The 26750-nt window shown below is 41.4% G+C and overlaps 1 protein-coding gene across 2 annotated transcripts in view; it reads left to right on the top strand.

The window, feature by feature from the left end:
- Window positions 1–26750, top strand: part of ATP2B2 (ATPase plasma membrane Ca2+ transporting 2) — a 377677-nt gene that overhangs the window by 100660 nt on the left and 250267 nt on the right. For both annotated transcript variants that reach the window (XM_060271474.2, XM_088663219.1), the window contains exon 2: window positions 4621–4673. The gene's annotated coding sequence lies outside the window, so the exon portion shown is untranslated. The remainder of the gene's footprint in view (window positions 1–4620; window positions 4674–26750) is intronic.

Genomic DNA, 26750 nt, shown 5'->3' on the forward strand with positions numbered 1-26750 from the left:
CAACTCCCTTGACTCATGTAATAGAATGAGGAAACTTGGCACTTACAGCTTTTCAAATTCATCACCTGATGAGATGTGACAGTAGATGTGCCATAGCCTCCGAGAGGCCTCTACTGGCAGCCCTTTTGACATATTGCAGTAACATGGCAGCTGTCAGCTTTGTTTTATAATGCTATAATTACTAATACTGGAATCCTAAACATTTTTATTAAAAGAATAGAAGTAAACACTTTCTATTAGGATCACACAGTGCTGAACAAAGCAGTACAGCCTCTTTAAAATGCAGCAACAACCAAACCCCGATGCAATAAATTCTTGATAATTAAAATGAGAATTCACTATGCAGGTTGCTCTTCCACTGCCATGGGAATGAAGATTGAGTGGGGTGGAAGGTGGGGGAGAAGGTAGGGCACAGCATCTCATGATAAAAGGTAAAGGTAAAGGACCCCCGGATGGTTAAGTCCAGTCAAAGGTGACAATGGGGTGTGGCGCTCATCTCGCTTTTCAGGCCAAGGAAGCCACAGACAGCTTTCTGGGTCATGGGGCCATCATAACTAAACCACTTCTGGTGCACTGGAACATGACTAAAGCCAGAGCATACAGAAATGCCATTACCTTCCTGCCTCAGCGGCACCTATTTATCTACTTGCACTGGTATGTTTTTGATTTGCTAGGTTGGCAGAAGCTGGGACAGAGCAATGGGGGCTCACCCCATAGCGTGGATCCGAACTACCGACCTTCCAATCAACAAGCCCAAGAGGACCAGTGGTTTGGAACACAGTGCCACCCACATCCCCAGCATCTCATGATCCTTAGAGTATTGGACAATTCCAAAAGCCTTTATGTGTCCTTCTATAGATAGCCCAGGCTTCCTGACCAGCAAGGCCCTAGAGCTAGCCAAAAATCAGAGAGTTTCCAGATTTTATGGTGAGGGACATTGTAATGATCCATTTCTTGATTGTAGCAAGGATCCCAGGAGACTCTGGTTGTAGGAAAGCCTAGCGCCAGGATCTCTACTTAATTTGTGGAACAGAGAAGATTGGGAACAGTACCTTTTCTCAATGCCCATATGGAAACAGAAGCACTGAAACATTCCTGTCTTTCTTTGCCTTTGAAAGCTCCAGGACTTGGTCCCTATTATTTATGTCCTGGTGCAGAGAGATACAACTGACATCTTGTTGAGGCCCACCAATTTTGGGTTTTGGCCCCACCCACTTTGCACTGTTCAGGCCCTACACATTTTTTTTGGGGGGGGGCTCCCCACCCCTACACAAAACAGCAGATTGAAAGTGAGCCAATGACTAAAAATCCATTAATCTATCAGCAATTAAAAGGGAGAGACCAAATACCACAAAAACCATAAAATGCCATTAAAAGACTGAGCGAACAGGATGGATTTCACTTGGCACCTTAAAAATGGTGAGGAGGGTGTTAGGTGGCCATTCTTAGGGAGGGATTTCATAACTTGGGCGCCACTACAGAGAAAGCCTTCCAACAGCAGATGATTCTCTTAAGATCTTAATTGATAGGAAGCTTCATTTGGGAGAAGGTAGTATTTCATGTGGAACTGTGATCACCAGAATTATCCACAAAATCTACCAATCCACGTGGTGAATGTTTACACAGTCACTTCTACAGTGGGAAGAGTTGCTACCAATCAGGCCCTTCCCATTTAGTAATTTTTAGCGTGGAACCATTACTAAGTTTCTTTATTAAGGGTACTGTATATGCAGATTCATTTCAAGAGTTTTAGAAGATTTTTTCAGAACATAATTTATTTTCTATTTGAAACATCAGAGCTGATAGAAATATTGTTCCAATATTGACTGTGTATATAGCAGGATTTTTCTATGCCTGCAAGATAATAAACAAAGCAAGTTATTTCCCATCCCCAGCTTGGAATTTGGATATGTATATTGGAGAAAGTTATTATCTTGGTAACAGCACCTTGAGTATATTTTAGGAATTATAAGTGCATTTATGCTTACAGATTTTTTTCCTTTGGCTGTTATAGAGCTAAAAAGAACTGAAATAACAAGGCAGCAGCATTTATCAGTAGGGCAGGATTTAATATTGTGCAATTGAAAAACTGAGATTGGAAACATTTTGTATCTCATATTCAAAAGTGTTTAAGGGGTTCTTAATGATTGTGGCTCTTTTAGTATTGAAAATAAATGACCTAACACAGTAATGCAAATGTTTGAATACAGTGTACAGTAGTTGTTTTAAAAATGGTCTAACTGAAGTAGCTTTCATAACGTTCCATGCACCTCATTTTAGCATTTTAGTATTTTACAGTCAGAACAAAAATATGTATTTTTTAAAAACAACAACAACAACAACAACACATTTAAAATAAGTTTAATAGGTAGTTTTCTATCTGAAAAGGATGAAGGCATGGCATTTATTCCAATAAACTCAAGGACACCCACATCCAAGCCAATAAAGACAGAAAAGAGGACTGGAAGATCTAAGGTCAAATTAAAATTCTCAAAAAGCAGAAATTGCAGAAAGCAGTTCTAACCATTAAAACTGGAGCGGACTGCAAAGGTTGGTGGTAAACTGGCAGATGTAAATTTCAGCTTAGAAGCAAGATGGGACAATCCTGGAAAGAACCAGCAGAATGGCCTTCTTATATGGCTCAAGACACTCTTAGCAAATATGTGTGTTTGTTCCCCACAGCTGTCCTGAGCTGAGAACATATTTCCTTGTAAAATAAAAAAATTCCTTCAGTAGCACCTTAAAGACCAACTAAGTTTTTATTTTGGTATGAGCTTTCGTGTGCATGCACACTTCTTCAGATACATATTTCCTTGTAGACACTCAAATTTACATACTGTAAACAACACTGGGACATTCACATATGCGCTGCTGCTTGTTTAAGAATTTGTGAAGAATATTTGAAGTGTTAAGGATCTATCATCTGTCCAGGTGCTCACAGTGCTATGCAGGTGAGGGCCTCTGGCAGATGTCAACTCATCAGGGCTGCTGGCAGAGGCATGACTTGTCATTGTTCTGTATGATGTAGGAATCAGGCTTTAGTTGCTGGCACATACCCTTTGGAACTCCTTTCTGTTATGTATCAGACAGACACTATCTATATTCACTGGCAGAGGAAGAAGAGCCCCCAGCAGCGCGATCCCGGTGGGGTGTCATCGCGGCTGCCCCCCCCCCCTGTGCTGGGCATCATGCTCCCACAGATGGTGTGCCACACCCCCAGGACATGTGCCAGCCCCGTCCCTGCCTGCTCTCCACCCCCTGGTGCCGGAGCATGAAGCTCCACCACTGTCTCTACTGCCTTTCTGCTGTCTATTGAAGACCTTCCTTTTTCAACAAGCCTTCAACAAGTTCTCTCTCTCTCTCCCTCCCTCCCCCTCCCCCCCTCTCTCCTATTATTTTACCTAACACTGAACAGAGAAGGTAGAAATAAGCTTTTGGTTTGTCGGTCCTCCATTTCAGTATAATCAGTCTTCCTCTGCTCTAAATCTCCAATCAGCGATTATTCCTTCTGCTCCCATAATCAGGCTATTTGTGTGCTGATCATTTGTCTCTACAGCAACTCACTATCATATTGCAATGCACTGCTGCTATTTTGAAATGGTGCCCAAATCATCATATTCATAGTTTATCTTTGAGGTGTTATGCTGTAACTTTACTTGGAATTATGTAAATCCACACAGTCAGCAAAACCACCTGAAAAAGGAAATCAATAAGTTTGGTTTTCTCTTGCAAGGTGTCTGACCACCGACATGTGCCTAATTATTCATGCTTTCTGCCAACTGTTATTAGGTGCTGAAAGGCATTCTGAATGTCTGCAACAAAAGGTTTAAATGGTCTAATCTTAACAACTGAAGCGCAACAAATTTTCACTGGCTATTTTTTTAAAATGACAACAACAACATTTTGGATTAACTCAGTTTCGATTAAATGTTAATTGAAACCAGAAAACAAACTGAAATAGCAGTAACCTTCCAATGCTTTGGAAACAGGCTGTATTGTATTGTACAGGTAGTGACTCTTGCAAACCTATGTCCTTTTAAAAGTGAAGTACTGTGGTATACAGTAACAGCTCTAGGTAATGCTGCACAAGGCAGCCCTGTTTAGGGAAGCTTTTAATGTTTAATAAATTATTGTATTTTAATACTTCTGTTGGAAGCCGCCCAGACTGGCTGGGGAAACCCAGCCAGATGGGCAGGATATAAATAATAAACTATTATTATTATTATTAAGCAGTATTTTACATCCGCAGTGAGACTCCCCCCCCCCCAAAAAAATGCACTCCCAAATTTGCTCCAGAGGATCCCCTAACTCAATCTTGTATTCCTTATGAGATGAGAAAGAATAGGATAGAGTGAAATCCAGAAACACTCAGTGTGAGGTAGATTTCCCAAATACTGGGGTTGGGCGAAGCTCATGATATTCAAGATTTCAGTATCTGTGCTCTGTAATTGGAAAAAATATTTCTAGATCTTTGACCTAGATACATTTGAAGGCTGTTCTTGTTACTGCTGCTGCTTCCAATATGTTTCCTGAATTTCCTTTGCTATGAAACTTGCAGTGTTAAAATAGCAATTTGTCATTATCAGAGACTACAACTTGTTTGTTTATACTTTACTTTAGGACCTGCATACCATTGTATGAATACAAGGCAACCATTGGATTACATGCTTATGGTAAGTTTTCTATTTATTCAGCATGTTTCATGGTCTTGATGTCATTGCTTACATTCATTAACTATGCTCATTATGCTCATTGAGTGCAGTTTATCATTTAAATAATCCCTCGAAACCACTTGAAGAATATCTGAGACGGATACTTCCCAGCTTAAGTACATCCAATTAAGTATATCTTGGTGCTTTTTTTGGCTGTAGTACCATATATTTGGAATGCCATTGCCAAAGAGGAGCTTCTCTGTTGCCACCTTGGATATGTTTTTCTGTCCTTTTGTTGTTTTAATTGCTTTGAATGTTGCATTCTATTGCATTATTTTCATCCTGTTAGCTCATGCTGAACAACCAATTTAATTAATAAAAAAGTTATTCTATTTTTTTTTTAAAAATATTTTTATTAATTTTCCAATTAAAACCAATTATATCACATTCAATATTTCAAATTATACACATATATATATCAATCAGACCGAATGTTATGCCAAATCAAATAAAAAAGTTATTCTAGTATTGTTGCAATGTTCAAGTTCAAAAACATATTAAATGTGCATTATTAGTATGCTGATATCATAAACTGCCTTGACATGGGAGTGGGGCCCTATGCACACAAAGGAGTCTCATAGGCTTAATAGAGCTGTTTACTACCCCTCCCCCATGCTTGCACACAGGTAACTCTGCTTTATCTCTCTCCCCCACCTTTGTGAATGCAATGAAGCAGTGCAAAGGATCATTAAGGGGAACAAGGGATCAGGGGGGCACTTCCACGTGGCAGCTTACTGTGGACAGTGCTGCTAATGAATGCAAATTTCATGTCGTGTTCACATGACATTGCCTTCATCAAAAATGTTGATGCCCAATATTCCTTTCCCCCCCCATGCGATTCCAATTTACCATTTCCGTGCAAAATCCAATAACTAAAAAACTGAAACCATGTGGAAGTGGTAAGTCCAGATTAAACAGGGAATAAAAGTATGGAATCATGATTATCATTATTATATTCACAAGATGTCAATTGCAAAGAAGTGTGGTGCCAGCATATGATGAAATTGTACAATGGAGGCATGAGATGCACTTTGGTGGGGAGGTAATTCCACAACGTAGGGGCTGCTATGGAGAATGCCCTGTCCCAGGTCACTAGCCCAGAACCTCTGAGGGTGGTGGAACTACCAAGAGGGCTCCGAAGGGTGTAGCGTGGTTAGCTAGTGCCCGGGGCATGCATACACTGGGGGGGGGGGGTAGGCTGCAGAGGGTGAACGGAGCATGATATGAATCTGTATCTGGTTAAATTAATTACTGGCGTAGGAGAGACTGAACACCTTTTAACAGCTGCTGTGCCCTTTTCAATAAATGGGCATAGCATTTATACTTAATATTGCAGGTTATATAGACACATGCAGTCTCTCTCTGTGTGTATGTGTGTGTGTTAAAAAATTAAATCAGTAAACCTTTTAAAAATCACTGAAGACACTGAAAACAATTTAAAATCACACACACACACACACACACAGAGAGAGAGAGAGAGAGAGAGAGAGAGAAAGAAAGAAAGAGAGGCAACACACAACTCACACCCTACAGCCGGTTAGCGGCCAAAGCCCTGCCTTAACAAACAAATATTTGCATTAACAAAAGCAAAGCAGAGAAAGGGTCACCTTAGTTTCCTGTGATGATAATAATAATAATAATAATAATAATAATAATAATATATTATTTATACCCCGCCCATCTGGCTGGGTTTCCCCAGCCACTCTGGGCGGCTTACAACAGAAAAATGAAATAAAACAATCTAGTAAACATTAAAAGCCTCCCTAAACAGGGCTGCCTTCAGATGTCTTCTAAAAATCTGGTAGCTGTTTTTTTCTTTGACATCTGATGGGAGGGCGTTCCACAGGGCAGGCGCCACCACCGAGAAGGCCCTCTGCCTGGTTCCCTGCAACTTGGCTTCTCGCAGGGAGGGAACCACCAGAAGGCCCTCGGTACTGGACCTCAGTGTCCGGGCAGAACGATGGAGGTGGAGACGCTCCTTCAGGTATGCTGGATCGAGGTCATTTAGGGCTTTAAAGGTCAGCACCAACACTTTGAACACTGTGAAAGGGAGTTCCACAATCTGGGGCAGCCACTATGCTCAGTGTCCTCACCAGATGTGCCTTTGGAGGTGGTGGGACCAAAGCCCACCTGAAGATCTCAAAGCCTGGGTAGGCTCATATAGCCTGGACCCAAATCGTCAAATAGCCAAATCTTCAGATATTCAAATAGCCTGGACCTGAGCCATATAAGGCTTTATATATCATAATCAGCACTTTGATTTCTGCCCAGAAAGGGACCAGTAGCCAGTGGAGCTGTTGTAATAAAGAGCTGCTCTCCCAGTAACCAGCTCCAGTCAGCAATTTGTTCATTCATTGCAAGCATTTCAGCTTGCCAGATGGAATGATTCCCCATCTCCTCCCCCTTATGTGCTATTCTGGGCTTTTTTGGGGGGGGGGTGCAGAGTGGGTATGCAGTGGAAGGTGAGGCGGGAAAACCCCATTGTGCTAGTGGAAGTCCTGTGTGGGCTTCTACTAATGGGCCTTGTTAGTTGCATTTGGCCCATGGCTTTTACTGGAAGATGCACAGTGGACAAGCAGAAATTCATTTGCCATATAAATTGTGAGTTGACTTTTGGCATCTAAGAATAAAACAATATTGTGCCCTTTATCACATTGAATAATTGGACTGCTGCAATGTCATTTTCTTTCCTTTACTGGTGTGATGAATTTGTACCAGAGTGATGGTCAGGAATAGCAACCCTTTATATCCTAGTCATTAACCTCTTTCTGTGAAGATTGTAGACAGTAAACAGCTTTTCCTGGATGACAGGATAAGGATTGCTAGGATTGGGGAGGGGCAAGAGGAAGGCCAAGGTTTTAAGGCCAGCTGTGATCTTTTAATCTTCTTCACTGGTTCACTTTAAGTTCAGTCAGCCATTGGAAACTCCACATGAGACTGTCAGGGTAATTAATAGACTTATTTAGTGAAATTCCTTGATGTACTTTCCTTGATGTAGGTAGGAAGACACAAAAACTGAATCACGCCATTTCCATTAGCAACTAGAGGCAGTAATATTATAACAAAAAAAATATTACACTAGGTTATGCTTTATTTATATGTCCCAAAGGCCCCCCAAAGGGATGAAAAGCTTATTAATACAAAATAAATATGCACTAAAAGCACAATAAACAAAACAAAACAATCAGAACAATATAAATGAGTAAAGTCATAAAATGGCCAATAACCACACAGCTTTCTATTAGGAATGCCAGTTAATCCTTTGGAAAAGAAACAGAAAAGACACACGCCACAAATCAAGCCACACTTATTGTGTACACACTCCCCTCTTGTCGGTCACCTGGCAGGGACAGGTTCCACCAACAGGTTCTTACCCTGGGACAGAAACAACTCTTCTCTCCCACTGCAGCCAACCATTTGTGGAAGTGCATGCCTTCTGAGAAAATAATATACTATGTAAAGTTAGGTTGTTGGAGATAAAGGGAATTTCTTGGGTTTGTTTGATATGTTGATCCCATGACTAGATTCCAGCTAAAGTGGACCAAGGTGGGAGAAGCAGCAAGTCCTCAGAGGGAAGCCAGGAGATGGAAGAAGATTCTTCAGCTAGGCACTCTAAGTTCATAAAAGAGTTTAGAAAGAAGGAGAGAAACAGGTTTTCAGAATTAGAGCCAGTGCTTTGTTTCTTAAAAAAAAAAGTGTTTAGGGACACTCTTATTTTCTTACTCATATTGAAATACTGCCCCTCAATGAGGCCAAACTTAGATTCACAAAATGTTTAGGGGTATGTGTACCCTTGCGTTCTCCCAGAAAAAAAGCACTGATAAGAGCTATAAATAGCAAGCAATGAGAACAAAGGATAACAGAAAGGAATTAAAAATGGATTCTTCATGAACGACAAGAGAAAATGTTAACATGCCACCATCTGCTCCAACCCGGTGCCCTTTAGATGTAGTTCAACAACAATTCAGAGAGCCCTAGCTGATCAGGCCTCTGTGAAAGGTCAACCAGGTCCATACAATTAGTTTTACTCAGTTTTTGCTATATATAAAATGGTGGCATTCTCAATATTTTTCTTATGCAGGTCATTTTTGGGATGTAAGAAGGAAGAGGCAATAATGCTGCCAGCTTAATTCATGCTTGTCCTCTTCATTTCCAAGACTGGAATGCAGAACCAAATAAACTTTACTAGGCTATTATTCAGACTGAGACTGAAGGGATAATTCATTTTATCTTGCCAATTTGTCTGTAATAGTTTTTAAAAGGAGAAAAAAAATTCAAATAAAAAGCAGTATTAGGTGCTTGGCAAAGAAAATGCTATTTTGCTCAAAGGCAATTCTAAACCAGAGAATTAGTTTTCTGCATAATCAGATCACAATAGTTGAAAGCATTGTTCTCCTCCTCATTACATTCCACAAATTATGATGCCAAGAACACATGCTCCCACAACTGAGTCATTTCAGGGGAGTTCCAGTGGCTGAGATCCAACAAAACATGGTGGTGCGGAAGCAGATCACACTCAAGGTTGTAGGTTTCTTACAAATTTCTACTGTGGCTGTTCTTCAGTGTTGAAGAGACAACATTGCAAAATGCAAAGTATGCATGGGCATAGCTTTGTTGGCTTCTAGAAATTACCAGTCATATGTGGCTGCACATTTAAATTCTAACCAAATACATGTGTGTATTTACTGTTCACTATGGGTAGTGGTGTTTTTTGAAAACTCAGCAAATTATTGTTTTTCAACATTTTCAATCAGTGGATAGAAACTTAGAATGTTTTTTTTTTGGATTTTTAAAAAAACTGGGAGCATATTTACCAAAAGTTAGGTAGGTCAGTAATATCCCCAAAATTAGTCAAAATTAGGGGCATACTTCTGGTCTGTGTTTTATGTGTTCCAGTCCAGGTTTTACATAAAGCTCAAGAGCTCTGGAGACCAGCTTGAAGTAGCTGAAGTAAAAGACTTCTGGTGAGCATTTTCTCATGTCTAATACAGTGATACCTCTAGTTATAAATGCCTCAGGTTACAAACTCCGCTAACCTGGAAGAGTTACCTCGAGTTAAGAACTTTGCCCCAGGATGAAAACGGAAATCGTGTGCTGGCGGCGCAGTGGCAGCAAGAGGCCCCATTAGTGAAAGCACGCCTCTAGTTAAGAACAGTTTCAGGTTAAGAACGGAACAAATTCAGTTTGTAAGTAGTGGTACCACTGTATGTGTTTGAGAAAGGGCTGCCATATGCCTGGAATTTCTTGGACATTACTGGGATTTCAAAGGCGGAATTGACATCTGGGGGGAATTTCCAAAAGGTGATGCTTTGTCCTGGATCTTAGGCAAGTCAATTGAAAAAAAGCTCAACAACTTTCGGGATGTCATGGTTTTTACTTTTTGAACTTTAGCAACCCTAGTTTGAGATTGTTCAGATTAAAGTGGTTTGGACACCGTATTTCATGTAAAGAATGCAAAACCTCCAATAATGTTGGGAATCTTTTATTTATAATTAAATATGACCAACATTTGTGATGTGTGATGTGAGCTTCAATACAGTTCAACACAAATTTGTATGATCTTTCTTTTCTTTTTTTAACCAGTAACTAAGGTTACTTGCCCCTTCAAAAATCCCAAACATTATAGGAAACCAAACAGTAACAACATCCCCTTCTCTATCACAGGATACAGTAATGTACCATTAATTATCAAAGCCTAGTAGATAACCAGTTGCAAGAGAGGTGGTTCTGATAAAAGATACCACTTTATTATGGGTTTATAGTCTGTTCTTTGAGAGTACAGCAGCAACAACTATGAATACCAAACTGGATGGCTCTGAAAGGAAATAAAAGTATTAGTTAGCATTTTAACATCTCATTAATTTTAATAGATTTGTTATTTTCAAAACTTGACCAGGTGTTATAATTCATCTTCTGAATTCTGATTTATGGAATTAGTAGATTCTCATTATCCGAAGTCATTTCCTTTACTTTTAATTTGCTGTAATGTAATTTCAGTTAGATTTAGTCTTGAAAAACTGACTGCAATTTATGTGCCTGATGTAGGAAAACAATAAAACATACTTCCCCTCCATAATACAACAATTAAGGCTTGCCATTGTTTCATGACTTGGCTTAAAACTAGACACAGAGGCATAGCAAGCCCAGGTGGTACCCGGTGCAGGACCACTATTTTGTTAGGGTTATCTTAAAGTTGTTGTTGTTGTTATTATTATGTTAATTTTACTATTACATGTTTAAATCACCCTTCATCTGTTTAGATCCCAGGTGGTTTATAAAACAATGAAATAAATGCAAGCATATCACAAAACAAATAATGAAACATATTGGGGCAGAGTCTACTAAATAGTTGTGCTAGCAGGAGCCATTACAGTGAGTGCTGCTAGTGTGACAGGGTCCCCCCCCCCAATGACTCACCCGCAAATTGGCTCATGAAGGTTAGGAGTACCCTGAGAACAGTGCGCAGAGGGAGGGGAGATGGTGCAGTGCACTGATGGAATTCCACCCAAACAAACCATATAAAATAACCTACAGTCATAACCAGTATCAGCACAGCAGGGACAGCATACTGGTTGTTGCCCCCCAGCAAACCTTAAACTCTCAAAGGCCTAAAGGAAAAGATGCATGAGGAATATAAGGCTTGAGATTGTTTTCCAGTCAACTGGATTCTGCAGTCTGTATGCAGATATGTAGAACAGCAAAACACTGAAGCAACGACCAATATTGCACAAGCAAAACCAACCAACAGCAGTTTGACTCTTGTTTTAAGTGTTTTGACTGTAGACAAACTTGGGCTTCTCCTTAGCAGCTTTCCACAAAGCTATTGCCATACTTCTGCTGCAACATCCATGCAGTTTCATCCAGGGCCGGCTCTAAGGCAAGGCTGGGTGGCGCAATGTGCCAGGGTGCCGGACCGCCAGGGGGGCGCCACGCACTGCGCCCGCCAGACAGCCGCAATGCGAAATGGGGCGGGGCGCTGGAGGGATCTTCGCACCACGGTGCCAGGGCGCCAGATACGCTTAAGACGGCCCTGGTTTCATCAGAAGCAATATGTATACTTGGACAGCGCAGTGCTGTTTGTGGCAAGGCAGAGGATAGGCATCATGCGGTACCTGTCCCTGGGACTTATATGGACACCACCACGCTCTACCACTCACACAAAATGCAGGGAGCTGCCTCACACCTTTTGGCAATAACTGTGATAATAATTAATCATGCATTTCCTGATTTTTTGGTAAAGGATAAGAGCTGGTTGTGTACCTGTGCTGATTTAAACATACAAAGTATATTGTAAAGGTTGGGATAGCTCTTCTGATTTCCTCCCAGTGCAAATACCAGTGTTAGAAGAGAAATTTTCCCTAGATGTTCAGGGGAATGGAAAGGGTAAAAATTTCCATACCTACTACAGTGATTTTGATCATTATTTGTCTCCAGCTGATACTGTTTCCATTTATTTTAAAATATGTATTAAATACAAAGTTGTATTTAAAGTTTCAAAGTTGCATTTAATATCATGTGTGCTTCCCACCCACCCCCTCCCAATGTTGTGACTCTACCTCCTATCAGCCCCAGAGAAATTGATTGGAATGATATGCCATTCATGAAATAGCAATTACACAAATGACTTTTAAAAAGAAAATAACAAGCATAGGGGTCCAGTCTGAATTTGTATCCCTTTGCGGTCACACTCTGGTTCAGCTCTCTGTGCTTGCTTTCTGCTTTTAAAAAATTATTCACACAACAATGTCTAGTTTACTTAGTCTCTTAAGTTAAGAAAGTGGTCAAAACCAGTGTGAACAATCTAAAAGTCTTCTATGGCAACCACAATGGGAATATGAATGGCATTCTATTTATATGCAAAGTAGGAATTCAACATAGAAAGAGAGTTTTCTGAATGTGACACACTGCATATGTATTATGAATGTATATGAAAGCAAGATGAAAGAGTTACTGGAGCATTATAGAATTAATACCTACTTTATTTAGAAAAATAAATGGCAGCTTGTCAGAATGTTAACCAGATAGTTAGGACCATATGGTCCCTTCAGATCTCACAGTATAGAGGATCTTAACAGGCCACATGCCATGGAGAAACATTGTGGGAGGGAAGCAAGGTCAGGTGAGCAGATGGGAAGCTAGAAAATCTGTGAGGTGACCCCCAACTGCTTATGTCTCAGTTTCTCCACTTTGTCTACAGAATAGCTAAGCAACACAGGGAGAAGAGAGTTTTTTAAGGCACATATCCCCTTTAGGCATCTACTTAAAAGGGTTTAACCTGTTTTTAGAACAAGATTTTTTTCTCCTTTACTTGACTGATGAACAATTTTATTTAGAAATAACTTTTCTGTGCACCCCAAGGCTGACGTGGCCTCCAGCCTTCAACTTCTGGAACATTGCAACCTAGTTATTTCTGTAGATCCTTTGAATGATCAATCATAATATTGTTACCCCCATCTTTGAGCAATAAGAGATTCCAAGGGTCCCATGCCTACTCAGGGTTTGGTTTCCTTGGAATGAAGTTCAGCAGGGACTGTGGTGTCTTAAATATATATGGTTTTTATGTACTCATATATACAACCTGAATCTAGGACTGAGGAACCCCAGCATTAACGCCTCAACAGATCTTGCTTCTCCCTCAACCACAGCCTTGCAGACAAGACAAGAGACAAAAATTTGGCACCTCCTGCCTCCCACCTTATGTTCTGCTCAATTCACTACACCATAGTTGTGGCATCCTGTAGCACCCCCAGACTCAGCGCCCGGTGCTGATCTATGCAATCCATACAAGAGCCTTATACAATGAGGGATGCATTTGCAGTCCTCATGCCTCAACTTCATTCCCCCACTGTGGGTGTGCCTGTTGATTGTTTGTGAGTTAGTGGTATGTAATGTAGTCATTAAGTCAACATGCCTCTGCTCCATATAGTTGCAGTGGATCTCAAAGGTGAGGTATGTAGTATGAAACACCTGAGGTCAGCACAACAAAGCTTTGCTGTACAGTACATGCCTCAAGCTGTTCAGTGTCATCTACGTTATTACTTCTGTTATATGACAGACTCTGCAAATGATCCCCATTTACTCCCTGACATCCTGCCTTAAGCCCCCCCCCATGAAGTAAGAAATCAACCAATTCAGTTTTCAGTTGTCTTCTTTCTCTGTCATTTGTTCTCAAGTACTTCTAGGCCATTTTACTGTTATAAACATAAAACCTCTTTTTCCTTCTATGTGCCAACTGAATTGTAATGTGACATTGACAATAATACTACTGCACAAATACAGTGCCAATTACAATGAATGTTATAGTACTATACAGGTCACTCAATAGATATTCAGAAGCTAATAGCTAATTTGCTTTACTGCTGTCATAAAAACAACAACCACATATCAGTAAAACAGCACAAAATATGTAGGCAATTCTAAAACTAAAATTCCTTTAATAAATAAAGCTGTGAGAGACAGATTAGATGATTAATGTATGAACATAGCTCCCACTGATATTCATGGGAGCTGCTTTGCACTGCCTGATATATGTTTACAAATACTTTTTATGGTACTCTAATGAAAGCTTAGCTAAGTTTGATAATAAGTAAATTCCATTATTTCATAAGCCATTGACATTTGAGCTTATTTAGAACACAGGTGGGTAAAGTTTAGCATTTTACTATTTGTCTTTAGTAAGCAGGATAAATAAACAGATTAAGTTCTAGATTTAATGAGGTAATTACAGTTTCCCCCTTGCCGTATATCAGGTAGGAGAGAAACTCATTCAGAAAGAATGAAAACACACTTCCACCTCAATCTAAGTTTGATTCCCAGGAGCCCTGTATTTGTTCTTTTTCATTTTCTCACTGATGGACACAATACTTCTATTGGGCTGGTCACTGGTGTCATTTTCATGTCACGGTAAACAAAACTATGGCTTACCAGAATTGCATGAACATGCTAGCTCCTGGAGAGCAGCTCATACCCACTTTACTCTTCAAACAGTATGGCAAGGCAGCAAGGCCAAGGTTTGGCTTAGCCTGCATCAAACATGGGGTTGGTCTCTCTTCTCTGTAACCACAGGACTTCAAGGATTAAACTGTTCATGTTTGTATGGAATTAGATCCCACTGTTAGCACTAGTCCTGTGGTAGTGTCCAGAGTACCAACTAGTTGGGTTTCAATTGTTGTGGCCTAAGGATGTGGGATGCGGGTGGTGCTGTGGGTTAAACCACAGAGCCTAGGGCTTGCCAATCAGAAGGTCGGCGGTTCGAATGCCCACGACGGGGTGAGCTCCCGTTGCTCGGTCCCAGCTCCTGCCAACCTAGCAGTTCGAAAGCACGTCAAAATGCAAGTAGATAAATAGGTACCGCTACAGCAGGAAGGTAAACGGCGTTTCCATATGCTGCTCTGATTCGCCAGAAGTGGCTTTGTCATGCTGGCCACATGACCTGGAAGCTGTACGTCGGCTCCCTTTACCTTTAACTTTAAGGATGTGGAGAAGTTGCTTGAAGGAGTTTGGCATATCACATGGATTTTTGACCCTTGTCCTTCTTGGCTAATAAAAACTAGCCAAACGGAAGTGATTGGGCAAGGCCAGGGTGTGGTTAATGCCTTGTTGTGGTGATTGAGAAAGTGCTAGCAGCCTAAATGAGGTGTCATTATGCTCCTTCCTTGAAAGGATCCTGTGGACTCAGAAGTGTCAGGCCAGCTGCAGATGTCACCTTTTGTTTCAAGGTGGTCCAGAAGGTGGTCATACTTGAAGGAAATGGATAATGTGGACCAATTTCAATCTGGCTTGAGCCCTGGTTTTGACACTGAAACTGCCTTGCTCCCCCTAATCAATGACATTTGACAGGAAAGAGGCAGGGGGAGTGCAACCCTGTTAATTCTCTTTGTCTCTCAGTAGCATTAAATATCATGCTCTCCTCCTGGAGCACTTAGTTGCCCATGCACTGAACTCTGATGGTGAAATTCAAGGCCCCGTTCTCCTTTCTTACAGGTTTTTCTCTTCAAACAGAACAGTCTTTTACCCACAGAAGATTCTGCCAAATAGTGAGGACTGTTCTCTGCCAGCCCCACAAATAGAGGACTGTTCTGCATAAAGTAGGTCACATGACTACCATAACAGTTATAGCCACTGTGAGTCAGTATGTATAAGTGAACTGGACAGAAGTACAGCTGTTCCAGGATTCATTGCAAGTGGTTTGTCAAGAGGGTAGGAATACCCCCTTTACTTTCTTCAAACAGCATAGAGGGGCCCTCAACTTTCGAGCAACACTCCCATGTCCAATTTCATAGTATGCAAAATTAGTTTACTGTCTTCTTTGTTAATAAAAATCAATAGATTAAACTAAACAGTTCGTTCTTTAGTTGTATGTATATACAACATTTTTCATTTGTATGACTAGGAAGGAGATATTCTAATGATTTGAATGCATGGGCTATCTAGCCTTGTCTGAAAAATGCAAAGCTACCTAAAACATTATGGATTTCCCTATAAGCTTCACTCTGCACTACTACTACCATATGAAAGTTTTAGCTTACAGAGGCCAGAGCAATGTACTATGCGATGTTTCTTGTAGTAGTATTGTGAAAGACTGCGGCGGGGGCTCATAGCATTGTAAAGCTATTCCTAGAATAAAGCATCTTACACTGACATATAGAAGATTATAGGTTCTTTTGTAAGGCTGAAGAGTATAAGAACAATTTGAAAGAAGCCTGGGATATATTAAATTTAAAATTCCTTCTGCTGGGAAAGATATTGGGAATTACAGTTGATAAAGCCCTGACCTACAATTGACAAAGCTCTGAGCCAGAGAAAATGGAGAGATCTTGCTGAGGTTTTATAGGCCTGTCCTATGTTTCTTTTCCCCAAAATTTATTCAGCAGTGAGAAGTTGGTCATTCTATCAAAGCTGCACACATTTATGCCTGTGTCCTACTTTTTATTTTATATAAAATATCCACAGGCAACTTCTCTATTAAATCAATACTCAAAACAGCTTTCAATAAAATCAATAACGATAATTGTGACTTACACAGAGGGGATCAATAACATTTAAGTAGGATGAAATTAACAGTTAATAAACAACAATGATAAAATTACATTTTTTATTTAAAAGATTTTGAGATCGCCTTACATGACAATGTAGGCAAAATCAAAACACAATTCAAATAAGAGGTCATCAGCTAAAACACAAATTATAAATAACAAATTTATGATCACAATTTGTTTTTAAACTGTTTTTCATGTTGTTGTCATCTGTTTTGTTGTTGGGACCTTAGAGTGAAGGGCGGACAACAAATTAAATTAATAAAAATAATAATCACCACCACCAGTGGACAACATCTACAGTGTAATAAAATCTTTAAAACAATGTATAAAGGTAAAGGGACCCCTGACCATTAGGTCCAGTCGTGACTGACTCTGGGGTTGCGGCGCTCATCTCGCATTATTGGCCGAGGGAGCCGGCATACAGCTTCCAGGTCGTGTGGCTAGCATGACAAAGCCGCTTCTGGCGAACCAGAGCAGCACACGGAAACGCCGTTTACCTTTCCTGCTGTAGCGGTACCTATTTATCTACTTGGCGAACCAGAGCAGCAGAATGGCAGTGTCTGCAGCCAGCAATGGAGGAGAAGTAGTGCTGCTTGGAATATTATGGCCAGTCCCCTAAAAAAGCAAAACAAAAAAGATGGCTTCCAGCAACTAGCATTCAGAAGCATTACTGCCTTCAAGTGCGGAGGCAGAGCATACTCACCAGAGCAAGTAGCCATCAATAGCCCTCTCTTCCATGAGTTTACCTCAGTTGATGGCCATCACTGCCTCCTGTGTGAACGAGTTCCATTGTTTAACTATGTGCTGTGTGTAGAAGTACTTTCTTTATCTGTTCTGAATCTTCTGAGAACTTTCAGTTGAAGCCCACAGTAGTGAAAGGGGTGGTGCTTTTCTTTTAGCCTCCCTAGGCATTCCTGCATCAGATTGGAAAGCTAGCTGGGATGGGGAATTGTTGGAAGAAAATCAGCATGGGCAGGGACTTCATTTGCTTAATATTTTCTCACAACTATTTAGTATTCCTTAGTAACCCAGCAACTCATTTTTTTTACAGTGCATTGCTAGGAGATTTTTATCAACTAAATAATTCTCATTTGTGCTTTACCACCATCACTGTCTTCTTTTCATCTCTTAATCTTTCCACACTTGATTGGTTTTGAATTAGCTGTGAAGTCTCACATAGGAAGGAATTGCACTTCCCAAGTGGATAGGTTGATGAAGATGTATATCCTCTGCAGTATACAGTATGCATTCCCCCTCCTTAGTCCTTTGTTTACGATACCAATACCAATGTTTGGAATAGGAAAAAATGTGTTGCAAAAGTCATATTCGTCTTCTGAGGATGTATTGCTTGAGCACTGTCACCAGCCACCTATAAAAATCTATTGAGGACACATGGAGTTTGAGGAACTGATTCCCAAATGGTTGGCAAGCCAGTTCTCAATCTGATCACGGATTTCCAAGCTGTTCTCCAAACAATAAGTTTACTCATTTCAAACCATTTATCGAGCTATCACACTTGTCTACTGAAAGGAAGAGGAACATTTTCTTCCAGAGGGTCACTTTCTCTTGGAGGTAATGTGACAGGGGGCTGGTGGTGTGGGTTCACTGATTCCAGGGCAAGCAGTTGGCATGGGGAGAATGATGATGATTTATTCGGTGCCATTCACCCTTGTTGTTGTTTAGTCGTTTAGTCGTGTCCGACTCTTCGTGACCCCATGGACCATAGCACGTAGTTTGCACTGCCTCCCGTAGTTTGGTCAAACTCATGTTCGTAGCTTCGAGAACACTGTCCAACCATCTTGTCCTCTGTCATCCCCTTCTCCTAGTGCCCTCAATCTTTCCCAACATCAGGGTCTTTTCCAAGGATTCTTCTCTTCTCATGAGGTGGCCAAAGTATTGGAGCCTCAGCTTCCTGATCTGTCCTTCCAGGGAGCACTCAGGGCTGATTTCCTTAAGAATGGATAGGTTTGATCTTCTAGCAGTCCATGGGACTCTCAAGAGTCTCCTCCAGCACCATAATTCAAAAGCATCAATTCTTCGGCGATCAGCCTTCTTTATGGTCCAGCTCTCACTTCCATACATCACTACTGGGAAAACCATAGCTTTAACTATACGGACCTTTGTCGGCAAGGTGATGTCTCTGCTTTTTAAGATGCTGTCTAGGTTTGTCATTGCTTTTCTCCCAAGAAGCAGGCGTCTTTTAATTTCGTGACTGCTGTCACCATCTGCAGTGATCAAGGAGCCCAAGAAAGTAAAATCTCTCACTGCCTCCATTTCTTCCCCTTCTATTTGCCAGGAGGTGATGGGACCAGTGGCCATGATCTTGGTTTTTTTGATGTTGAGCTTCAGACCATATTTTGCGCTCTCCTCTTTCACCCTCATTAAAAGGTTCTTTAATTCCTCCTCACTTTCTGCCATCAAGGTTGTGTCATCTGCATATCTGAGGTTGTTGATATTTCTTCCGGCAATCTTAATTCCTGCTTGGGATTCATCTAGTCCAGCCTTTCGCATGATGAATTCTGCATATAAGTTAAATAAGCAGGGAGACAATATACAACCTTGTCGTACTCCTTTCCCAATTTTGAACCAATCAGTTGTTCCATATCCAGTTCTAACTGTAGCTTCTTGTCCCACATAGAGATTTCTCAGGAGACAGATGAGGTGATCAGGCACTCCCATTTCTTTAAGAACTTGCCATAGTTTGCTGTGGTCGACACAGTCAAAGGCTTTTGCATAGTCAATGAAGCAGAAGTAGACGTTTTTCTGGAACTCTCTAGCTTTCTCCATAATCCAGCGCATGTTTGCTACGTATTTGGTCTCTGGTTCCTCTGCCCTTTCGAAATCCAGCTTGCACTTCTGGGAGTTCTCGGTCCACATACTGCCTAAGCCTGCCTTGTAGAATTTTAAGCATAACCTTGCTAGCGTGTGAAATGAGGGCAATTGTGCGGTAGTTGGAGCATTCTTTGGCACTGCCCTTCTTTGGAATTGGGATGTAGACTGATCTTCTCCAATCCTCTGGCCATTGCTGAGTTTTCCAAACTTGCTGGCATATTGGGTGTAGCACCTTAACAGCATCATCTTTTAAAATTTTAAATAGTTCAGCTGGAATATCATCACTTCCACTGGCCTTGTTATTAGCAGTGCTTTCTAAGGCCCATTTGACTTCACTCTCCAAGATGTCTGGCTCAAGGTCAGCAACCACACTACCTGGGGTGTACGAGACCTCCATATCTTTCTGGTATAATTCCTCTGTGTATTCTTGCCACCTCTTCTTGATGTCTTCTGCTTCTGTTAGGTCCTTACCACTTTTGTCCTTGATTATGGTAATCTTTGTACGAAATGTTCCTTTCATATCTCCAATTTTCTTGAACAGATCTCTGGTTTTCCCCATTCTATTGTTTTCCTCTATTTCTTTGCATTGCTCATTTAAGAAGACCCTCTTGTCTCTCCTTGCTGTTTTTTGGAAATCTGCATTCAGTTTCCTGTATCTTTCCCTATCTCCCTTGCATTTTGCTTGCCTCCTCTCCTCCGCTATTTGTAAGGCCTCGTTGGACAGCCATTTTGCTTTCTTGCATTTCCTTTTCCTTGGGATGGTTTTCGTTGCTGCCTCCTGTATAATGTTACGAGCCTCCATCCATAGTTCTTCAGGCACTCTGTCCACCAAATCTAAATCCTTAAACCTGTTCCTCACTTCCACTGTGTATTCATAAGGGATTTGATTCAGATTGTATCTTACTGGCCCAGTGGTTTTTCCTACTTTCTTCAGTTTAAGCTGGAATTTTGCTATAAGAAGCTGATGATCTGAGTTACAGTCAGCTCCAGGTCTTGTTTTTGCCGACTGTATAGAGCTTCTCCATCTTTGGCTGCAGAGAATATAATCAATCTGATTTCGATGCTGCCCATTTGGTGATATCCATGTGTAGAGTCGTCTCTTGTGTTGTTGGAAGAGAGTGTTTGTGATGACCAGCTTGTTCTCTTGACAGAACTCTATTAGCCTTTGCCCTGCTTCATTTTGAACTCCAAGGCCAAACTTGCCAGTTGTTCCTTTTATCTCTTGATTCCCTACTTTAGCATTCCAATCCCCTGTAATGAGAAGAACATCCTTCTTTGGTGTCATTTCTAGAAGGTGTTGTAGGTCTTCATAGAATTGGTCAATTTCACTTTCTTCAGCACCGGTAGTTGGTGCATAAACTTGGATTACTGTGATGTTAAAAGGTCTGCCTTGGATTCGTATCGAGATCATTCTGTCATTTTTGAGATTGCATCCCATCACAGCTTTTGCCACTCTTTTGTTGACTATGAGGGCCACTCCATTTCTTCTACAGGATTCTTGCCCACAGTAGTAGATATGATAGTCACCCGAACTGAATTCACCCATTCCCTTCCATTTTAGTTCACTGATGCCCAGGATGTCGATATTTATTCTTGTCATCTCATTTTTGACCACATCCAGCTTACCTCTATTCATGGTTCTTACATTCCAGGTTCCTATGCAATATTTTTCTTTACAGCATCGGACTTTCCTTTCGCTTCCAGGCATATCCGCAACTGAGCGTCCTTTCGGCTTTGGCCCAGCCGCTTCATCAGCTCTGAATCTACTTGTACTTGTCCTCCGCTCTTCCTCAGTAGCATGTTGGACGCCTTCCGACCTGAGGGGCTCATCTTCCAGCGTCATAACTTTTATATGCCTGTTGTCTTTGTCCATGGAGTTTTCTTGGCAGGGATACTGGAGTGGCTTGCCAGTTCCTTCTCCAGGTGGATCACGTTTAGTCAAAACTCTCCACTATGACCTGTCCATCTTGGGTGGCCCTGCATGGCATAGCTCATAGCTTCTCTGAGTTATTCAAGCCCCTTCGCCACGACAAGGCATTGATCCATGAAGGGGGCCATTCACCCTAACGTCCCACAAAAAATTAAATATACAAGTTACAATCCCAAGAACAAGGTGGGTCCCAAAAATATATTAGTGTTACTGTACTGAGCGCCTGGCACCAGCCCTGGATGCATATATAACTGTGTAATCAGTATTGGAAATTTCCATTCCACCTTCAGTTGCAGACATGGGATTCTTGTGTGTCACATGTCCGTTTACATTCCAGCACTGTTTGCTGGAACAAACGGAACTTGTGTTTTGTTGTTGCTGCTTTTGCTTTTCTCTCTCTCTCAGAAGAGACGGCAAGGAGAGAGACGACATGTTTGTTCTGATTTATGATTAATAAATCTGTAGTTCCTAGTATGTCTTCACAAGCTTCAAGCCTCTTTTGTTGTGTTTGCTCTGCTAAGTAAAGTGTGCCCATGTCCGCAGACTTGGGTCACTGATTTATGTTGCACCAGAGGTTGAGGGATCTTCCAGCGTGCCGGCTGGAAGAAGATGATCCAGCTGGGGGCTAGCCAGCTGGCCGTTCGACCCCTCGATGCCGACAAACAGGACCACCATCATGAGCTGTTGCACACATGAGCTGATCCAGAGGTTTACTTAAACCTCTGCAATCGGTTCACTTTGCTGTGTTAGCATTTGCCTACATGTAATTGCAAGATTGGATGTTAACTGAGGATGTTGTCCCTTTGAAAAGCCACTTGAGCATTTCTCCTTGTCCTGCTATAGGCAGCATTTTTCTTTTAATGTTAAGCAACTTGGAAAATATAATGGCCTCTCTGCATCAGAAAAGAGCATGAAAAACAGAATTAATTAAATCATTTTAAATCTTTAGCTGTGACACACAGGTTAATAAACAAATAAAATGAAGTTGATTTTTTTGCCCCTTTAAATGTGTGTTCCATTATTTCTATTCAGACAGAAGGGAATACGATAGATTGCTGTTCTGTTTTCCATTTTAATTACATTGCACGAGGTACCACTCTTTTCCTAACATCCTTAGATGTAAATTGTTCATTCTTCTGACTAATGTGTCCAGAATGGAACGGAGTGCTACCTTTACATAAATGAGGACAGAGACAGAAGCCAGGCAGGAGCAAAGTGGGTCACTGCAGAGGAGAAATAAGATGAGGGTGTATCAATCCCTGAATGCCAGGAGACAATTATTAAAGTACTCTGTGTAGGTGAAGGATGGGAAGTAAACAAAGCATGCACCACGCTCTCCAAATAACGCCAAGGTATATTGCTCTTATACATGTTCATTGTTCTAATAACAAGGAGGAGAAAGCTTGGGTAGAGCTTGATGAATGCACGGTAGCTGGTCAGCCAACCACCCCTACTGTCAGGCAGTCAGCAGCCATGCACTTTTGCAACACATCATGCCAACATGCTCTCTGCTTCTTGCGTATTGGCTGCTCCCAGTAAGGGACAGAATTCCTCTTTCATCAGAGATGGCTCTGCAGCAATTTCCAGTAACAAACAGTTCACTGGCTGCCCTGATACAATGACATTTTATTTATGTATTTACATTTACAGTTTATCCTACCCAAAGGATCTAATCTCTCACTAACAACACGTCTTTACCTTTTTTATCCCCTCCCCAGTCTGAAGGAAGGCTACCCTTCCCCTCAAATATAAGAAACAGAGGGTGAAAGGCTGAGTAACTCAAGGCCCCTAATAAGTCCCCAGGTTTTGGGGTGGCTAAATGGAAGAATGAAATAAAACACTGCAGGCATATAATGGTACCAGTCATTCTGATAGTTATTGTGCTAACAGCCATTGTGCACTCCATGATGCCTCCACCATTGTGTGATGGTCAAAGTGAACATAGAGCTCATACAGAAGGTAGCTGAGAACAAGGAGGGAAGGAAATCTGGGATACAGTACAGTATAAGAAAAGCATTTGAGAATGAGAGACTGACAGCAAAATTACATATATCACTACTCAGGCATGAGTCCCATTACGTTCAATGAGGCTTACTCCCAGGAAAGGAGGAATGGCATTTCAGCCTTAAACAATGGAACAAACCACCTCGGGCAATGGAATCTCCACACATCTCAATTGTGATGATCATTTATTTGTTTATTCTTTCAAATATTATACAGTACTGCTTCTCATCAGAACAGATCACAAAGTGGTTTACAAAAATTGATCACACGCATCAACACATTGTGAAGAATCCATTGCAATTTAGCACAAAGTGTTATTATACAATATTAGATATTTTAAAAATGTCTATATGAATTGTTCTATTTTTGTTTATGAGACTAACAGAAAATATTCATTGTGTACTCAGCATGAAATAAAAAAGAATAGGTACATTTTCTTCTTGAAGTAGTACCTTCATGGGATTATAATGTCATATTCCTTGATAAGTGCTTACACTCCTACACATTCTTCCACAGAAATGTAAATTGAGTGAGTCACATTAAAATTACAAAGCCTCAAGGGATTTGAAATATTATTTCTTATTATGCAGCAAAAATAATTTGATTTTACATTCCAGAACTTTAAAATCATAATGAAGATTAAAAACAATGGAACCAGGTGTTGTGATATAATTTTGGTAAGCATGATTACCAAATAGCCCATATAAAATGTATAGTAAGGAAAGCCATTAAACAATTTAATTCTAAATTATTACATCTAACTCAATAGCTGCACCAATTAAAAAATACAACATGTACAATTCCTATACAGTTTATTATAATATTTGAGTTTAACCACACTTAGTATGTTATAGCTGGAATTCTGAGGGCAAAAGGACAGAAGCAGGTAACAAACAGATGAGCTTTGGTGATTACTGCAAGTAACTGTATGCAATTGCAAGGGTGCTGACTTGAATAAAATATTGGAGGGGGCAGGTAAGCCCCAGCCCGCATAATCAATCGCATGACACAGTGCACACACACTATTGAATGGCAATGCCCATCAACTTGGGGGGGCCTGCCCCCTCAAATATTTTATTGTGATGGCTGAAGCCCCCACAGCCCCTAGGACAGGCATCCCCAAACTGCGGCCCTCCAGATGTTTTGGCCTACAACTCCCATGATCCCTAGCTAACAGGACCAGTGGTCAGGGATGATGGGAACTGTAGTCCAAAACATCTGGAGGGCCAAAGTTTGGGGATGCCTGCCCTAGGAGTTGGCTCCCATGATTGTATATACTGTATGGCTATCTCTGAATACTGTGTGAAAACAGGAGCTTGTCCAGAGTATAGGTACTAGCTTGCTAATTGGGACTGAGCACAGGGATCAGATCTTGTTATGGCCTGATCACTTCTGCTGGTCCTTGGTCTGTTTCGTGTGTGTGTGTGTGTGTGTGTGTGTGTGTGTGTGTGTGTGTGTGTAATGGCTTACTTTTGAAGTTTTGTACAGCTTAGGACAGGAGATCCTGTCTCAACATTCACTTGTCCATTTGTTCATATCATCTTTGGAGGCCCCCACTCTGGTTGCTGCCACCGTGGCTGGTGAGGCTGGTGTTTAGTTTGTAGGTTTTTGTAACAGTTTACAGAATAAAAGAAAGACAAAAGTCAATCTTGCATACTGTACATATATGTGTGCACTGTACATCTCTCCCCCTACAAAAATGCATTATGTATTTGTGTGTTCAGACCCAGAGACCTCCCTGCTAAATAAATTCACACTTGACTCAAATTTTGGTTTGGTGTTTGGCAGAATTTAGAAAGTGAGTGGTTGCATAGGCTCTGGTTTGACTACAGGCCCGGCTCTAGGGGTAGTCTTGGTGGCGCGGGGCACCAGGGCACCAGGCCGGCAGGAGGGTGCTGCGCGGCAAAGCCGTGCGGAAGCCATGCTGCGCGCTGCGCCCGCCCACCAGGGCGGGGGCGCGGAGCGATCTCCGCACCATGGCGCCATGGCACCCGACCGTCTTGAGACAGCCCTGTTTGACTAGCTCCCTGCACCCTTGCAGGTAGTGCTGACCCAGGGCACCAACCATAGGTTAGCCAAGGGTGAACACCTGGATAGGTGGAAAGCCGGGAACAGACTATGTCCGTCACCCAGATGTCCCCCTGGACTCAGGCATGGGCACAACCCCCTCTCAGGGGTTGACCAAACCATTTGAGTCCCTGGATTCCTTTAACGGAATACCCTTCACATAGGGATGGCGAGAACGTTCTCCCATCCCTATCACCTGAACCACTGCCTATCCGCAACCTTACAAGTTGTGATGATTTGCTACGTGGCAGGTGAAACCCAAATGGCAACAGCCAATCAGCCAAGTGGGGAAAATTCCTGCCATGCCCCTGTCCCAATGACAGATGACACACGACGGCATAGCAAGGTCAAGCACAAAAGTCCTAAAAGTAGGGAGAGGTGGGTGGGTGTTCCAAATGCATGCGCCAAAAGATGAAGCTCTGGGTCACGTGCATGGGTATATATAGGTCCCTCGATCCATTTGGATTGCGCCCCATTGGCCAGATTGAACCCAACATCGAGGGACCTACCAATCAAGTGTTGTGGCTGACCTATCTTACCCACCCACAACACAGGAGATCAGTCTCCAGGTCTCACCACAACACGTGCCTTCTTTGAGGGAGGACACGATTTAAAACAGCAAAAATGAATGATAATGCCCCAGAGGGGCTGGGACAACCCAGTCAGATGGGCAGGGTACAATTATTATTAATATTATTCATTTTTAAAATTCATTTTTTTCATTGCAAGTTTACACGCAAAGTGTATTTTTAAGGGCTTCTTGTGTGGTATATTAATTTGAATAACAATACAGTTTCCCATATTTTACTTTTTTATTCAGGTGGTGTGAATGAGTGATATAGTCTGATGTTAGACAGGGCCTTCTCAGGTAGAAATTCTATCCCCTGGGGAGGTTCATTTTTATTTCCCAATTCCTTTAAAACAAATTTAATCCCTGTTCAAATTTGATTTATTACTGCTTTTCATCTGCTGTTTTTATTTGTTGTATTTTAAATTTGTTGAGTTTCTTTTTATTGGTTTTTATCTCATCCAATGCCTTTGAAGCGTTGTGGCCTTGGGGTGGGAGCAGGATTTCAGGGATGTTTCTCAAGGACAGTTTCCAGATTGCTTCATGCCACTCTGGTAACAATACAGAGTTATTTTGAGGTATTCTGACACATTTTCTCC

Source organism: Zootoca vivipara, chromosome 2 (assembly GCF_965207765.1).
Source record: "Zootoca vivipara chromosome 2, rZooViv2.hap1.1, whole genome shotgun sequence".
NCBI classification, from domain to species: Eukaryota; Metazoa; Chordata; class Lepidosauria; order Squamata; family Lacertidae; genus Zootoca; species Zootoca vivipara.